General features: G+C 39.8%; 1 long non-coding RNA gene across 1 annotated transcript in view; it reads right to left on the bottom strand.

The window, feature by feature from the left end:
* Positions 1 to 517: 517 nt before the first annotated feature.
* The window catches only part of LOC122728256, a 195,122-nt gene continuing 176,473 nt past the window's right edge, over positions 518 to 19,166 (bottom strand). The window contains exon 5 of the long non-coding RNA XR_006353260.1: positions 518 to 612. This is a non-coding gene — a long non-coding RNA (uncharacterized LOC122728256). The remainder of the gene's footprint in view (positions 613 to 19,166) is intronic.

Here is a 19,166-nt window from a genome sequence, read left to right as displayed (position 1 = left end):
AGACCAGGAGTTTTTTCTTTGGCATCAGGAAGTGATGCTGGCTAGTGGGAAGAAGAAGGAAGAGACTGGCACTCGGGCTCACTCTCTTTCCTGAGGATGCTGGTGGAGAAGGGAGCTAGAAATGCGTTCTCCCTTTAATAGATAGGAATCTAGGCCTTTTCTTTTCTCTTTACCAAATTCTCCTTCTCCTTAATAAATGCTTAAAAGTCTAACTCTTGCTAAAGCTTATAATTTATTGGTGACCACTCATTAGATATTTTAAACAGTTTAGCTAGAATTTTAGCCCTTAACAAGCTTTTTTCAGTTTTGTCAAACTAAACAAGTGAATCAAAATTTTCGAATATCTACAAAAGGCCCCCTCCTCTTGTCCTAGTCAGGTCTCAGGATGTCTAGAGTAGGATCTAAGCAGGGCGTGAGGGAGAGCCAGCCAAAGAAATGTACATCCATGTTAATAATGAACATGTAGGTGTCACTTGTAAATCCAAAGTCAAAAACTGTTGAGTTATTTTTTGCCTTACCTGTTAATTTGTATTATCCACATCTCTTCTCTCAATTGATTCTTTAGCTGGGTTCCAATGAATGTCTTCTTCTTTCCAGAATTTCTTCCACCACCTGTGAAGTTACAATGCTTAATTTAAATATTAAAACCTTTCAGTGCAAAAGACTAAATTCAACTCAAAAGCTTGGTAGGAATATTATCTTACCCATTATTCATGTTTCAAGAAAGATGAGAAACACCCCCAAAATGATATTATGTACTTTCTGCCTCTTCTATATGAATACTAGGTCAAAATGAATGGCTAGGAAGTAAATACTAAGACTGTGAGAATCTTGGTTGGGTTGACTCAGATTTGGCAAAGGCTGAGGGAAGAGATGGTTTTGCATCTCGTTTGGAATGTTGTGGCAACTTGAAAAGAGTTGGGTCTCTAAGGAAGAAGTCACCACATGTTAGAACAGAAGTCATTGGGTTTGGCAGAGAATGGAATGAGGCAATAACAATAAGCAGCACTACTTTCTGTCATGATTGAGACATACTGGCCAGCAAACACTGTGTGTGATCTCTTTTTCTTCCAAAACTGATCTAATCAAGAGTTGTCCTTTCAAGTCCATTTCAGCATATTCCAAAGAATTCTACCTCCCCAATGGCTCTTCCTCATCTGCCTACAGATATCCCTAGGTCTCCCCAAAATTCAAAAAAGCCTTGTTTTGGACTCTTCTGCCCCATTGAACTACATCCTCCTCTGTCCTACCCTTCATTACTGAACTTCTTGAGTGGTTTTCCTTAAATGACAAATGCTTTTTTTTACCATTGCACTTTCTTCCTCAAGTCTTTGAAACTGAGACTCTGCCTCTACTCACTTGAAGGCAGGAATTCTTCACCTGGGTCTGTGAACTTCAAAAAATTTCTTTTGATAACTTTATTTCAATCTAACTAGTTTCCTCTATAATCCTGAGTATTTTGTTGTACATATTTTAATTCTGACCATGCCTTCATCAATTCAAAATCCAAGCTCATTTTCCCCACCAAGACTTCCCTAATCTTCTCTGGCAATAGAACCCTTTTCCCCTTGAAGCTCAGAAAGCACTTTGAATTTTGCCACTCTGTTGTACTTATATTATTCTGTATGAGGGTTGTTTGTTTCCTATTTCTCTACCAAATTTTCTACCTCCAAGAGGTAGGGATCACATCTTATTTACATTTTGTAACTAACCTCGCCAGCACCTATTGTATTACTCTACATGCGTAGTTACTTCATAAACATTTGTTGAATTTGCTGACATTTAAAGTACTAAAGTTAATTTTGACTTTTAATTGAATTTCAAAACCAAATTTTCTTTCTGTTCTCCCAAAACAAACTAATTTTATAGATAATTTTAAAGGTAGAAATAAGGGTGGAATTCACCCCAAGCTCTCATTTTGAGTTCATGGGCTAATTACAGGATCATAGGGCTAGGGATGGAAAGGACCCCCAAAGCCATCTGGCCTAACCTCAGGGATATGAACTGACTTGCCCAGGGCTAGATCTTGGCTTTGAGACTTATTAGTTACATAGTCCTGATTTCTCTTTCAGCCTTGGTTTTCTCATCTGCAAAACGCATTCAATTCCTCAGGGAGCTGATGTAAAGAAATAGATGTAATTGTAATCATTAGTGTGATGAAAAGACAACTAGGCATTTGAAGTGGGATCTGAACACAGGTCTTCCTGATTCCAGGCAGTTAGGTGATACAGTGGAAGGATCACTGGGCTTGGAGTTCAAATCTGACCTCAAACACTTACAAGATATGTGACCCTAGACAAATCACTTGAGGAACTGAGGCAAACAAACTGGAGATGGAAATGGCAAACCACTCTAGTACCACTGCCAAGAAAAGTCCAAATGGGGTCACAAAGAGTCAGACATCACTGAACAATAACTTCCTGATACCTAGTCCAACCCTCAATCCACTATACAAAGGTACATTTTTTCAGCTGTTCAAATCATAGCTTCATTTGAAACCCTTAATTTAAACTTAATGACTTTTAACAAAAATAAATACTAAAGTAAATATGTAAAATAAAGAATAGGATCCTACTAAAAACCTTAATAAGTTACAACCCAATAATCAGTCATTAAGCATTTATTATGCGCCACCACGTGCCAGGCACTCTGCTTGGTTCTAGGAATAGGAAGACAAAAAGACGAAACAATCCCCACTGTCACATTTTATAGGGCGAGACAACCTGTACAGGCCTAGCTAGTCTACAGAGATGACTATAGATGAATACAAGATGATTAAATAGGGAAGATAGATGTTTAGCAGCTAGGGGGTGGGGGTGGGGCAAGGGTAGAGGGAACTACACTTTCCAGGACAGTGCAAAGAGACTCTGGAGTCAGGGGATCCACGTCCACATCCACGTCCTCTTGGCCACGTCTACCTTGTGACTCTGGTCAATCACTAAAGTTCTCTGGATCTCAGTTTTCTTGCCAGGTCCCTTCCAGTTTAATTCCTATGAGTTAATGAGCCAGGAAAGTGCTTTTATTCTATGCCCGCTGTGCGGCTGTCTCTAAAGTTCTGCTGCTCTTACCAGCCTGCTGGCTCACCTGCCTGTTCGCCTACATTCCTATATTTGTAGTCAGTGCAGCATAGTTTTATAATGGGAGCTGGAAGAGGGCAAATACTCGGTTCTTTTCTAATATATGTTCCCTATGTTGTAATAGTATCAAGTAGTTATAATTTAAAAGGACTATGATGAAAATGAGAATTGCATTCTTACTTGTTCACATCTGTTTCATAACCTGAATGGTCATTCCAATGATGACCTATGCCTTTACCTGGCTTCCTTTCCAAAGCCAACAGAAAGATCTGCTTCCTGCAGTGCATTTGGTTAGGATTTAAATTCTCCAGCTTACTCAGAAGGCAGTTCAAGAACTGCTAGTTGTAGGATGAAATCTTCCAAAATCTCTATAAAATTAGGACTGTACTTGACTCACCAATTTTTAACATACATAGGTTTTATAACACATATTCTTTATATGATCTGTCTAACCACCAGCAGCCCGCTTTCTCCCCCAGGGCACACAGAGAACATTCACACTGTTTCTTCTTGCTCTGCCAGGAACCATCCTCCTCCTCCTTGACCAACTAATTACAAGACTGCTTTATTATGCCAGAGGGTCAATTTGAATGAATTCTACAAGCTTTTCTGCTTTTGGTCTGACTCATCAAAATTTATTATTAAGTACGGATATACAATGGACTACTCATGGACTCCGCACTCAAAATAGCTACTTAAGAAGCAAAGTATCTCCATTTAATGATGATCTAAAAGACAAAAAAGATTTTTGTTTTTGACCAGAGGAAACAAAGAGGGTGGTATGAGAAAATAAAATAAAAAAGACATCTAAGACCAAGGGGTAACCTGAGCTCTGGGGTTTTTTAATGACATTTTGATTCAATGGAAGAGTCAAAGAACTTCAGGGTTCAGAAAGATACAATTTGGTAATGTTTTATATAAGTAGTTAATCAGGGATATTGTTCTCTGATCACCTTGAAGATCTTTGGAACTTATCATTAGATCTCCATAGAGAGGGAATGGACACTCTCCCTAGGTATTAGTCAGTCAGCTTTCTGGAGGTGGGTGCAGTGACTGAGGCTACTCCCAAGATGAAATAGCTCTGACTCTTGAGAAGACAGTCCCTTGGAGCTCCCTCTTCTACTCCGGCCTAAAAAGGAATCTTCCTCTAGAACTCAAAGCTGTATCCCATCCCATTTCCTTCTCTTCTGTTATTTTCCATTTGTCTTTCTCCTAGAGAGATCCTGAGAGCAAAGCAAGTATCAGAGAGGATCATACCCCAAACAGAAGCCATTTGTGTCAACATGGGAGAGGGGCGGCAGCAGGAAATGGAGCACACTTATTTGACTGAGAGAAGAGTCCTGGGATTTGGCCTCCTAGGCAGAAATAGGGAATTATCTAGGGAGTATGATCCTAGAACTTCATCTTCTAGCTAGAGAAAGGTTGTTTCCTGAGTATAATGCCTGTTGGAGAAAGAAGATCTTCACATGGATCCCAGGAGCAATAGCAGCAGCCAGGGACTAAAGACACAATATGGACAAACCCATGGCACAAACTTTGTACCTTTCTATTAGAGTGAGTTATTTGCACAGGGTAGGTCCTACAGGAAGGGTATTACCTGTCCTGTAGCTACAAAGTATGTTTCCTTTACAAGAGCAGTTCAAACCACAACAATACAAAGGTGTGTATGTGGGTAAGAGCATGTCTAAGAATCTGTGAAAAGGCAGCATCCACTGGAGAGGAAGGAGAACTATGAGACTATGGGTTACTGTAAAATCTTTCTTTCGTTCTTTCTTTTTTGGGGGGGGCAGGGTAATGGGGGGTTAAGTGACTTGCCCAGCGTCACACAGCTAGTGTTCAAGTGTCTGAGGCCAGATTTGAACTCAGGTCCTCCTGAATCCAGGGCTGGTGCTTTATCCACTGAGCCACTGAGCTGCCCCTACTGTAAAATCTTTTAATGTTTCTGCATTTGTTTATGAATTCCTGTGAGTTCTCTATGAATCTGCATTTTCTGTAGGGGTAAAATAAATGGGATCCTGTATTTGTTAATTGCATTTATTACCTTAAGCTTGTACAGGATCAAATAATATCTTTTTACCCACATTTGTGAAAAACCAGATGCAGGTACTATTGGTAGATTTTATGGGAGCAAAACCTGAGTGGTGGCAATATCACCCCAGGAGAATTAACTTTCAGAGCCACACTAAGATCAGGCCTGCTGTGTGTGAATCTAGACACTGACTAAGATTTGGGGAGGGGGAAAGCTGGATGAGAGGTTAAAACTTTAAAAGACCTGCACTTAACCTCCCTGGCCCATCTGCTGAGCATTACATAAAGTGTTCTGTCCAGATCACTGCTAATGGCAGGTGTGTACATGATTACACCTGGAGTTTTTTTGGGCTACTGACAGGAGACATGCCATTCAACATGTAAGCTCATGCAGATCCACTCTCATCTCATCAGAAGCAGGAATGCAGAGGATGCCCTTGGACTATAAAGAAGGATGAATGCAAAGCCAAGTTGGAGGGACATCAGTGGTAGGTTCATTTTGGCCCTGTCCTTCCCCTTTCTCCTTCTCCTGCCACATAACAATTTGGGAAGGATCTTGGAAAACCGAGGGGGCTGATGCTTCAAGGATTCTGGTTGGAGAGGGAAGATGTGACCATATCCAAACAGGTGTCCCCCAAATGACAGAGATGCATAAACGCTGCAGTCTGACAGAGGAAGCACTTGCCCAAATCATTGCTTGATTACACTCCAGTATTATCTTATACAAATACTGATAATGACTTGCGTCACTGCCGCTGTACAGGAAAGTCAAGTCTCTAAAAATATAACCCAGCAGGTGATCCCACACACTGCCACTGAAACAGGAATGATTTTTGTTTTTCACAGAGGTAACATGCAAATATAACTGGGCGGGCAGCCTCTCAAAAATCACCTTATTTAAAACAGGTCCCACCAAATTAATTGAAACAGAGTCTGCCAAAGGAACAAGTTCAAGAGTCTCATTCAGAATAGCCTCTTAATGCCACCTCGGGCATTACTACTATCCTTGCCAAGAGCACTTGGGGACAGTCAGTCAAGTAGGGCCACAACTAAATGGTAGGGGAGCATATTGATGGAGAGAGTACACAAGCCAGGGCCAGAGACTTGGGGCCTAATGTTGGCTCTTCAGGTTTTTTTCTGTTGTTATTATGGGAAAATCTTTTCATTTCTCTGCTTATCTAGCTAGAACTGTGGTTTTTGGCTGACTACTTTAGTAGAGAGATGCCCTTTCCAAACAATTGTCTTCCTAATTTTCCAAAAGCTGTAAGTCAAGTCACTCTCTATTCTTTTGGCCAACGTACTGTATACTGTTGCTTCTTTCCTTGAGATGAAAACGTATATCTAGCAAACAGAAATACAGGTGACAAAGACATTATTTTACGGGTGAATTTAGAGTCTCTAAAAAATAAATTGAAGTGGAAGAAATCTGGAAAGTAGTTGAAGTTGATCCTTTAACATATGGATCTGTAAGTGTGGAATGCTTAGTGCTTTGGTTAACAATATACAAGAAGGATGGGGTGGCAAAGATAACAAGCTTCTTGACTAATAAATGGCATCACTAGATACTAAAAAACAGTAGTGTCAGTTGCATAGCTTCAAGCTATTTAGTCCCAGTGTATTCTAGCATCCATTTTTTTTATAGTTAACCAGCACAAACTTCTGATTCAAAAGCAACATAAACAGCTGACTACAGTAAAATAATTCTATCCTTAAGCACCCTTGTAACCTGGGAAGAATAATGGGAAACTTGAGGTTTCACAAAACTTTTTTTTAATGGGTAAACACATACACACATAAAATGAGGCTGATTTGTAAAAAAAGACGTGCAAAAATGTGTGCAACATGTATACATGTTGTCCTTCAGTGTATTCATCTTGAGAACATAATTTATTCTGACAATATTGCCACTGCTCAAAACACTTTTGGTACCCGTTTAGAATTGCCATTTTTTCCTTGTGTTCTGTCCCAAATGAAATATAGCTGCAAATGCAGAATACTAGTTTTCTTATGTGGCTCTGATCAGATGAAGAATCATTGAATTTTTTGAAGGGAAAGGGATTTTCTGATCTAATACAGTCCTATGAGTCAACAGCTGAAAAAAACATGAGGCCCAAAGAAGTCAATATAAAAATCACGTAAAACCTTTCTGAATCCAAGCTTCCTCAGGCTTAAAATGACTGATTCAGATTAAATGACTGTCCCTTTCAAATCTAAGAACCAAAAGCCATTTTGAGTTATCAACTCATTATGTCCCAAATAGAACTTAAATACGTGCACAAAAAAGAGAAAGCAGTAAAAACAACTTTTTTATGCCTCTGGTACCCTCAGAGACAGAAGGCAAAGAAAGGGATATAATAATACTCTTAGATCCGATTCGCAATGAGGTTAAATAATGGTTAGGCATACTTCCTGGGCCTCAGTTTCCCAATCGGTAAAATGGGGAGGTTGGGTTAAATGATCTCTAAGACCCATCAAAGTTCTGAAATTCTGTGAATTTATAAACTAAGAAAAATTTCATTCATTTTCAGAAAAAAGAATATTACCCTAGCTTGATCATATTTTATTCATTTGACTTAACCTTCAATGGCTTAGTTGTCTCCAAAACTCCAATAAACTTTCTTCAAGGAATTAACTCTGAAGGGAATTCCAAAGGAATTTCTCCTTCTCCATGCTAAGAACAGGCAGCATTCATCTGGATGTTCAAATTCTGCTAAGTTTGTTTAAAATTCTGTCATGTTACTTTAAAGCCAGACATGGATAAATGTACCTCGTTTCATATATAAAACCTCTAAAAAGGAATGCTGAGTACTAAAAAGGACAACCGGACAACTACCTAGTAGAAGGTCCACATATGTAACCTGAGAGATAATAGAACAGCCAAAGGTACATGGATGTCTACTACTTTATGCCCTTTGGTAGTTAAAAAATGGGCTCAGACTGCAGAGGTTTTGAGGATCACAACAATTTAAAGATAATTTACAGCTTAAAGGCAACACAAACTTGAGAAATTCCATAAAAAGTAAAGTGCAGTTAGAAATCAAACTATCAACATCACTCCCACATCTGGAGTCGCTCACACGTAAGCTCAACTTTAAGCAACATGGAACTTCCAAGATATTACAAGCACTCTAAAATTAACCAGTATGCTCTAAAAAAATTAAATCTCCATTGCATAACGACTGAAACATATTTATGTCAGTATTACTGGGTTTTTTGGATGTACTCAGAAATAGGAAATGAGAATTACTGTATGCATTCAGAAATTTTCAGTTTAAATTAAGAATATGTAGACCCTTCCGAGCAGCTAGGTGGCACAGTGGATAGAACACCAGCCCTGGATTCAGGAGGACCTGAGTTCAAATCTGACCTCAGACACTTGACACTTACTAGTTGTGTGACCCTGGGCAAGTCACTTAACCCTCATTGTCCTGCTTTAAAAAAAAATTTTTAAAGAAAAAAGAATATGTAGACTTTTCCTTATCTAGCCTAATCATCAAAGTTTTGGGGAAAAACAACTGAAAATATTCACAATACTACACAAGCCCTTCAAAATGTCTAAAATTAGTACTGACCAGACATTTAAAAGGGAAACTGAGGCAAAAAAGTACAAGTTCAAGAACAGTACCCCATACCCTACATTTCTAAAGAAATTAGGCCATGACCCGAAAGTAGCTAATTGCTCTTGTAACCTGCTTTCATGGGAAAGGAACTGAAAGGCTTATTGTTAACTAAGGGATGAACAATGTGAATCATTTCAATGATTTGTGCAAGAGGCCTCAGCAAACCACAGAATGACTTGGACACCACCAGCTAAATACCCTGGTTCACTTTTTTTTTCCCCTGAGATGCCAAAAACTCATGTCATAATTAACAGGTGTCCTTGTGCTTAATAAGAACAACATTCCTATACATCCCGACTGGGTGGTCACATGCTGCCATCTCATGATTATGTCCCAAAGGAATGTAAGAGCATGGATGCAGAAGTGTGTTTTCATGTCTACAGTGCTCCTCAAAGACAAAAGGGACAGAAACGACGGTGGGAACAACTGCCGGAGGGATTACAATGCCCTCAGATTACCATTCATACCAAATACTAACTGGAAAAATGCTTGCTGTAAATTTTTCCCCCTAGTGCCAGGCACGCTTGTGTTACCATCCATTTGGAGAGAGACCATCAATAATCTTCTGGGTCAGTGACCAGGGAAAAAGCTGGCTATAAAAAGAGAGGAAGAAAGAAGGGATGCTTCCTTCCACTCAGGACCCCCTGCTGACTGGAATGAAAAGAGGCAGATGGCTGCCACCTTCACCTTTAATTAAGAAGGGTAGCTCAGAGATGGCATAGTTCTAGTTCACAACACTCCACCACGAGGAAGAGTCTGTAAATACTGAATTAAGCCATTCTTGCTTTAAGTTGTTCTTTAACCAGAATCTCCATAAATTTAATTGTGGAAAAATTAAAGGACACACAAAGAGCTACTCAATGAATAGGCACTCAATTTTATTTGCTAAGGGAACATAAAACCAGCTTTGATTCATAGGTTACTCACATGTAAGTAGACTAGTCCTTTAAAATGTAAATATGTATACACACAAAACCCAATTCTTTAATCCATTTTCATTCTACTATTTTGAGATTAAAAAGCAGACAAATTCTAACATTCCTATTACTTAGGCAAGCTGAGATTTACAAAAGCCTTTTGCATAGGGTCCAATGATAAATTTGTATTAGATCTAGAAAGAGAAGCAATGACTTCTGTCTTCCAGTCTAGCAACTGAAGATGCACTACCTTCCTCAAAGTAACAAGTTTCTTGTTCATATTCAAATCTCAGGGAAAATTCTCTAGTTCAACTAGCTGAGTTGCTAAGTGAGGATAATGTGTGAGGATCACAAAATTACTGTATCCTTCTTTTAGGCTTTGCATTCTCATAAGGATTTTATATCATGAATTGCACGTCACAAAATCTCTATGAGGCAGGCACATTTTATAGAGGGGAAAATGGAATCTGAAGGAAGGAAAGCAATTTGATTTTTGGTCAAGACAGGCACCAAGTGGCAGAAACCAAAGGGCATAAAAGTTTTGTTGGGTTTTTTTGCGTAGACAATGGTTCTTCTTAGGTTTTCTTATTCTTTTTTTTTAGTCTTTGCAGTAATCAAATATGGTGTAAGTCCCTAAGGTACATATGTGAGCTGAAAAAGTTCAATTTTCGGTGATAAAGTGGGTTCTCTCTCTATTTTGTACCATTACTGATGTTCAGTCTGACTTTTGTCAGCAGCATCACACAATGTATGCCTTCTGCCCCAACCACAGACTTGCAGCTTTATGATTGGTCACAGCCCACTCTCCATGGCTCCTATCTCCTCCCCCTGAGGGCAGTCCCTTAAAGGTTCTGAGCATTCACACCTGTCTCATACACATGTACACCTTCAATTTCCAAAGGTAAAGAAGAGTGGGAAACTAAGTCACTGAGATTGGATGCTTGCATTTCAACAGTTCAGCAAGTAGTTTTTCTGGCATCACTGATTGAAAAGCTTCTGCCTTTGTCACAGGCTTCATCACAAGATTATCAGTACTTAAGCCCCCACACACCCCCCAAAGCTTCAGAGAGTCATTGAAATCCTACTGGGTGTTGGGAAGCCAGAGATACGAAGGGAGATAGAACGAGCACAAGCCATGATTGGCTTTTTAACAAGGCCCATGCTCCCAGAAGGGTTTTTATTATCTACTTTCCAATGAAGGAACAAAATTGGTATCCATGGTGGATATTAAATATCTAAACGAGTCAGCAAGGTCAGATGAAAAACACGCAGGAAGAATTGTGAGAGGGGGAACAAAGCCAAACTTACTTGAGGTCTGCAGCCTAAGGAGGAGACGAGGGAAACGCCTTCTTCGAGGGTTCTGTTTTCACATGGAAACCTGTGGAGGGCCCATTTTCTTGTCCTCAATTTGCTGCATGACTCCCCCAAGCAAGGAGCTCCTAAGGTTCCCAGGCTCCCTCTGTCTCCGGGAAGCTCTTGAGGACCTGTGCTCTACCTCTGAGAACAACATCATGACCTCTGTGGGTGCCACGTGGCACTGCTGCTATTGTTACTACAAACACACCCAACTGAGTGTACTAACTTGTTACCTCACACACCCCACGTCTGTAGGAAATGCGCCCACAGCTCAGACTCAGGTCCACAAAGCTAGTCAGTCTCCAGCATTCTCACATCCCGAGATTTTGCTTTAAAAAGTATCATGATGAACTAACTCTGTGACGTTGGTAAATTTAGTGAGATATGTTGGGGCAGAGCTGAAGTAAAGGTTCCCTTTGGGGGTGGGGGGAGGGAAGGCACAGGTTCTGCACCTGTGGTTTTATCAGTCTGTACAACTGCTAGAATGAAAACCCTCTCCATCCACAGAGATGGGTGACCCCTCTGGAAGTCATACCAGGAGTGCCTTAGCTAAGGGCAGGCAGTTAGAATGTGTCAGAGGCTGGCCTTAAACCCAGGGCTTCCTAACTTAAAGACCAGAGGTCTGCCTCGCAAGGTTCAAAATCAGCCAGAAAATTAAGTGAAGGGCTTACACAGGGCTTGCTTTGGTCTGAGGAGAAGCACTAGCCTCTAAAACTCTGAGTAAGAATTCCAGGGCAGAGGTATTTTCACTTCCTTTGAGGTAATAGTAGAAGGTCAAGTACAGGCAGGAGGGCAACATTTAAAAAATAACAAGTGGCTCAAAGCAAGCCTAAATTCTCCATAAGAACGATTAGCTTCCTGAGTTTTATTTGGCTGATCAGCAGCGGGTTGTTGGGTGTTGTTTTTTTTTTTTTTTAAGGCACAAATTCAAAGTTTGTTTGCTTTGATAAATTACTTCACCCGTGTACTGGCCCGGCTTCCCAGCTCACCAAACAAACCTCCCAGCACAAAGGGACACTCTGACCTTGTTTACTGCAGGCTTTTGAAACCCTCTCTCGTAACTCCTGACATCACTGAACGTGCATTCGCACCTCCACTGCTCTTGGCTGCACACGCTGAAACCCTGTCTCCCACGGACAGTGTGGTTGTTGACTAAACACTGCTGAGCACGCAGAGAACAAACAAATCTTCCAAACCCAACTGGGGTTAGTGCTAAAACTACCCAATTCACATGACGCTTTCTAGCAGGTTTCACCTTTCCTTGACTCCTTTTATAGGAACATTCAGGACCAGACGTTTGATTCGTACAAGCCCTAGAGCCCAGAAATATCCTGCATTACAGTTTGTTTCACTGGTTTTCTCCCTCCCCAAGAACGAGGTTCGCCTCTGTCACCAATAACCATGTGGGCATTCTACCCGCTTCAAAGTTCTCAGATTCCTCCCCTGCTTTCCTCTTAAGAAACAACCACCACAAAACCAAACGAAAACAAAACTTATTTTGCCTTTAGAAGGCACTTATTTATAAACACTTCAGTGGCTTTTCCAGGGACCCCTTAACATTCCTTAATGTCAATGAAGCTTGCTTTATTTTATTTCTTAAGGGAAAGAAAAAAATCTGCTACTCTCAGTTGGAAACAAGCACATCATCTTCCTCTTACACTTAAAACTTTCTCAAAGTTTCAAAGTCTTAGGCCAAAATAAAATCCATTGTGAGATATTACAGCTGGTGCCATCTCTAACAGAGAAAATCAGGGCTCAGAGTGTTCTGGAAGATTTCTTTCCTAAGGGATAATTTGGCTTAAAGTACCAAAGAAAAGGGTGGTATAAAATGATCAAACTACCCCTTCTTCTCCTAAATATATCAGCAAAAGAACAAAGTATATCAACAATATTACTAACACCAATTAACTCAGATACTAACCAAACTGCATTTTCCTTCTGGGTAATAAATTCTGATTCTAAATGTAAGAGAACCAAAGTAATGAGCCCTAAGTATGAGAACCTCTAATGTACTTTTTCTAAATTAAATCCTGCCATATCTTACAGTAGCAGCGGATTTTTGCAGCTAATTAATAAAAACATTGCCACCAATGTTTACCTATCTGAAACTGCTTGACCATAATCTTTTTCCTACACTGATACCACTTACAAAAACCTCAATTCAGAAGGAGAAAAAAATCCAAAACAACCTAAATATATATATATATATATATATAATTATGTACATACATACATATATGTATGTTTGTGCATTGGTGGCTCTTGTTTCTCAGAATGGGGAGAAAACCATCCTATAGAGTTTATCAAAGTAAGTCTGCTCTAGCTAAATAACTCTAAAGAAAATAAGAAATCTTCCTATGGTTACCATAACAACTATGTGATCACACTAGAAAAATGCAAGAGAATTTAAGGCACAGGAGAAAACAAGCGTCATCCTGTCTTTAGAAAACTGATCATTTCTATCAGGCAGTGAGTGACAAAGCTATGGCCATTTCTATTTCTGAAACATCAAATCATTACCTTCTGAGAGTCGCTGTACTCTTCAAGCCATTCATGAAAAAGAGTAACAAGTAACAGTAAGACCTCTCTCAGTAATCATAGCCATTTTGATTTCAGCCCTGGAACATTACCACCACTCCCACGGTCCATTTGGTACATACTTTTTTTATAATGAAAGCAAAGTTTGAGTCAATCTCTAAAGGGGAGGAGACTAAAAAGCCAAAACACCCTTGTAGAAACCAAATAAAAAATATGAGTTCTCTCTCTCTCTCTCTGTCACATATCATGGGGAGGAAGGGAGAACTGTCGACAGAAAAAGAGTATTTTCCCTTAAAATTCTTGCTCACCTGCATTCATATCAGTTTCCATTTTATGTAGCGTGGACAGCACAATCAAGAAGTGAAAATATTAAATGAATCCTTAGTGAGAGAAGAATCATGTGATCTGCTACAAGTAAATTATGTAGGGGCCAGGATGAAGGAAAATCAAGTAAAGAGAAATTTGTGTACACTGTCATTGGGTTATATAGTCATGAGTACATCATGTCCTATGAGAAGTGAAGAAATACATGAAATTCTCTGACACCACCCTCCCAATTAAAAAAAAAGTTAAAGGATTAAAGCAATGTGCAGGGAGGAAGGAAAGTTTAATTACTGAAGAAACTGCTTCTCTAAAGGTCACATCTATTCAAGGTTTATTTTAAAGTCTGTTTTTCAATATTATTTAAAGATCAGGCAATGAGCAAAGTAACCAAACAAAACACCAGCTGCAGCTCTGATTGAATGAGAGAGTTTTTACTAATCTAATACATGCTGCTGCGTGGTTTTGGTAGCACCCAGAAGAGAAATGCTAAAATTCACCAAAAGGTTCCACTGTGTGTTTGAGTATGTCACTGAATTTCAAACCTGGAGACAAGTGGGGAATTTGGTCATGCATCGCTCTTTTCTAAATCCTTGTATTTCATCATTAAAACCACTTTTAAATCTGATTTTATTGTAAGAATGTTGTTAATGCTTTACACAGAAATCAAGTTGTCCTTACTACCATCTAGGAATCAAATCAAAAGAAAGGCAAAAAGACAGTACCAGTGCATAGTTCAATATATTATGAAAACACAGAACAAGACAGACATAAAGAGACATATTTCTCAAACAGAACTGGGTTCTCCCCAATGCTAATGTGTATGTAAAAATAAGGCTTTCATTGCTTTTTGGTTTTATTATTATTTGAACCTAAGAGAGGGGTATCTAAGTTAATGGAAAAGATTCCCTAGAAAAGGAGGTAACTGGTATAATGGTAAGAGCAGTGGCTACCTCTGGAACTGCAGCAACTGCATTCAAATGCTTTTGAGGCATGTCCGCGCCTAAGTGTCCTCATTTATAAAATGGGCCTGTACTACTGAAGCTGCTTCTATCTCAAGAACTGTGACAAGGATTGGATGATTGAGAAATGGTATGAAGCAGCAAGAAAGGTGGGGAGTTTGGGATTAGAGCGCTGGGCCTAGAGTCAGGTCAATCCGAATTCAAATCCAGCCTCAGACACTTATGAGGTGTGACCCTGGGTACATCTTTTAACCTCGGGTTGCCTTGGTTTCCTCATCGGTAAAATGGGGATAATAACAGCATCTACCTCCCAGGGATGTTATAAGGATCAAATGAGATGAGATGATATATATAAAGTGCTAGGTGGTGCAGTGGATAAAGCATTGGCCCTTGATTCAGGAGGACCTGAGTTCAAATCCAGCCTCAGACACTTGACACTTACTAGCTGTGTGACCCTGGGCAAGTCACTTAACCTTCATTGCCCATCCTCCCCCAAAAAAATAAAAAGGGAAAAAAGTGCTTAGACCAGTGCCTGGCACAAAGTAATTATAACATAAATGTTTATTCTCTTCCCTAATAAGAAGGATGTGAACAAATAAGGTGTATTTTCTTCTCAAACTTGAAGGTGAAACTATTTTTTTCTGGGCATTTCTGCCTGGTCTTTGCTCCCAACGAACTTTTGTTGTTGGGTCATTTCAGTTTTGTCTGACTCTTTGTAACCCTGTTTGGTGTTTTCTTGGCAAAGATCCTGGAGTGCTTTGCTATTTCCTTCTCCGGCTCATTTTACAGATGAGGAAAGTGAGGCAGAAATAAGTGTCCTGCCCAGGGTCACACAGCTAGTAAGTGTTTGAAGCTGGATTGAACTCAGAAAGAGGAGTCTTGCTGATTCCAAGCCCACTGCTCCATCCACTCCACCACCTAGCTGCCCATACTCTCAGTTCCCCAGGCTTATGTACTTTCCCATTCCTTTACCCCCATATCCACTCAGTCACGAAGTCAGATCCCTTCTACCCTGGCAACATCACTCACATACCTCTGAGCTTCCCAATGCCAGCACTCCAGTTCAGGCCTTTGTTATCTCTTGTCTGGAGTACTGCAGGATTAGAAATAACCCAACCAGGACGGGGGCAGCCAAGAGAGGAAGGTACAAGTCAATGAATGTGATACAGTACTTGCAAGTGGAGGGGGAGAAATCGCCAAGAAATAAGAACAGAGTTATTGAAGGGGATTTTTTGGTTCAACATTGAAGTAAAGCAATCAAAACCTAAGGGCAAAACCAAAACAGACTTCTTAGCATCAGCCACTGTGCAGGTCAGTGAAGTAAACCTCAGAAGACTAAGAATGAAAGTGAAAGTGAAAAAAATGCCCTATTTGAAGGAGAACATCCTCCTTCCGTGACTTTTTTTAAGAGACCTTTTTATTAGAACTTGTTTCAAAAATCCCCAGTGACTCAGGAAAGAACCTTTCATTCTCCACAATAAGATATTACTTTCTTATCCATCAGACCAACTTCAGGGATGAGGCCAGAGAGAGTAAGTGATGAGAGAAACTCTGAGAGCCCTGGAACTCCACGTTCACTTCACATAACCTTTTCCTAAGACCTGCCCCTCTTTCCAGCTGCTTTTGGCACTACCATCTTCTTGTTACCCAGGATCAGTCGGATATCATCTGTACCATCTCTCTCTCGATGATGAACAGATCAAAAAGCTCTGCTGGTTTTCCCCTTCTCAGTCTCTCTCATATCAGATTCCTCTTCCTCTACTCCCACTGTGACTACTCTAGCTACCTCTTACCAACAGTCCCTTTCCATGATCTTTCATTTCTGGTTTCTCTCACTTTGATCCATCCCCAATTCAATGATCATTTACTTATCATTTATCTGAGTATTTATTTTCTTTTTTGCATGGGGCAATGAGAGTTAAGTGACTTGCCCAGGATCACACAGCTAGTAAGTGTCAAGTGTCTGAGGTCAGATTTGAACTCAGGTCTTCCTGAATCCAAGGCCAGTGCTTTATCCACTGTGCCACCTAGCTGCCCCCCTATCTGAGTATTTTTGACTATACCACCTTCGCACTCAAAAATGTTCAATGAATGTGACAGGAAAACTAATGCTTTTGTTTGTTGACTTTTTTTTTTCTTTTAAGTTAACTTTTTGGTCTTTGCTGTCGTTCAGTTGTTTTCAGTAATGTCTGACTCTTTGTGATACCATTTGGGATTTTCTTGGCAAAGATACAGGGGTAGTTTGCCATTTCCTTCTCCGGCTCATTTTACATATGAAGAAACTGAGGCAAACAGAATGCCATGGTGTCTGAGGCAGAATATGAACTCAGGAAGTCTTCCTGACTCTAAGCCCTGTCCTCTATCCACTATGCCACTTTGGCTGCCAACTTTTTTTGCCTAATAAGCATAGAATCCACCAGGAGAGTTAACTTTCACATAAACTTAAATTCAATAGATTGCTTTCATTCTGCTTTGTAGCTGTGGTAATAGGTCACTATTCTATTGTAATAGCAAATGTATTCATGTATATATATATACCAAATATGTATATGTATATATACATATACATACACACACATATATACATTCCAACAATAGGCGTGTTTTATTGTTCTATCATTTATTCAGGATTATTTGCAGTCTGACTTTTTTGTAAAATGTAAGCATGGTCCTTTCAAACATGCACTGTTCATCTATGTTGCAGGTCTGTTTCAGATACCACATTGCTACCCTGGAACTGATTTTCCAATTTTAGAATCTGAAAGGATCACTCCTTTAATAAGCTATCTTGAGAGGAGACTTGACTGGAAAGAATAAGCTTTAAAAAAAAAAAAAGGTCAGTATTTCCCAAGAATGTACTGGAAAGTATTATGGAATAAACCACAGCCTTCCCAGTAATAATACTGTATTATATTTGTATTCAGATAGTGCTTTAAGGTTTGCCAAGTGGTAACACCACCTCCCCACCTTGAGGCTCTTCAAAGTGATCTTTAGTCATAATTTTGTAGTTGTTTAATGTCAGGCATCTGATTGAAGGTAGGTTGTACTCTAAGTGTTTGAACAAAGCCAGAGAAAGAGAAGCAAGGCTGATAACTTGATAACTGCCCTTGATAACTTGTGCCTGTAAATCCCAAGGCCCATTTAAAAGCTAGATTCATTTACAGGTAAACCTTGGCAGGAAACTCTAAAGCAGACATTTTTAGACTTCAGTCAGTCATTTTTCAGTCATGTCCAACTCTTCAAGACCCCATTTTGGGTTTTCTTGGCAAAGATACTGGAGCGTTTTCCCATTTTCCCTCTCCAGCTCATTTTAAAGACAAGGAAACCAAGGCAAGCAGGGTTAAGTGACTTGTCCAGGGTCAAAAAAGCATCTGAGGCTAGATCTGAACTGAGAAAGATGAGTCTTCCTGATTCCAGGCCAGGTACCCTATCCACTGTGCCATCTAATGCCTCTCACTTATCCACCTTCAAACTCATCAGAAGAATTCCATGCTTCTCAACTTGATTTTGCTAAAACTGTAAGATTTAAATATCTTCTTGTAAACATAGCTGTAACAATACCACTCCTGGAAGGTGGACAGCAGGAGAAAAGAATACTGTGTTTCACAGTAGATATGAGAACAGCTAACAAAAGACAAGACTAGTCATCCAGATAGCCTGGCCGCTCTTGGAACAACGTGTCCACAACCTCTTAATTACAGCTTTCCAACTCAGGGAAAATACTGATAGCTATTAGTATGTATAACTGTCAAATCTGCTTTTCTCTACCTTTGAAGTACAAATAAAATTCGCTAAGATTCTTTTTTATTGGAACTTTGATGTCACTGTTGCCAGGAGTTTCTCGTGAAGAACTTCTGGCACGAATGCAACTTCTCACCAACTTCCTGTCTTAGAGACTTGACTGGATTTCTAAGAGGGTAAATGACTTGCTAAGGTCATCCAGCCAATAGATGTCTGAGGTGAGACTTGAACCCAGGCTTTGTGACTCCCTGGTTCTTCTCTAATACAAATATTTAAAAATTGCTTGTGGTCCCCTGAAAAACAGTCCAAACACCCTTGTTTGATTTTAGTCTCAATATACCATTCCAGCTTTATTTCTAACTACTTCATTTCACGAATCTTTTAGTTCTGCCAAACTGGACCCCCATCTAGTGCTAGAAAACACCCCTTGCTCCTCTAAGTCTGTCTATTGAACAACATTCAGAATCAGTGTGAGGACCTCCAATCATGAGAAAGTTACTTCCTATGGTCTGATTTGAATAGTTGAGTCAGAAGGGAGTCCTGGTGGAAGAGGAGGGTCAGTGTGGGGTGGCCATTAAGGCATGCCATCTCTATGATAGTGTTTCA

This window comes from Dromiciops gliroides, chromosome 5 (assembly GCF_019393635.1).
Source record: "Dromiciops gliroides isolate mDroGli1 chromosome 5, mDroGli1.pri, whole genome shotgun sequence".
Classification (NCBI taxonomy): domain Eukaryota; kingdom Metazoa; phylum Chordata; class Mammalia; order Microbiotheria; family Microbiotheriidae; genus Dromiciops; species Dromiciops gliroides.
Note: the sequence above shows the minus strand (reverse complement) of the source record. Positions and strands in the feature narration are given on the sequence as shown.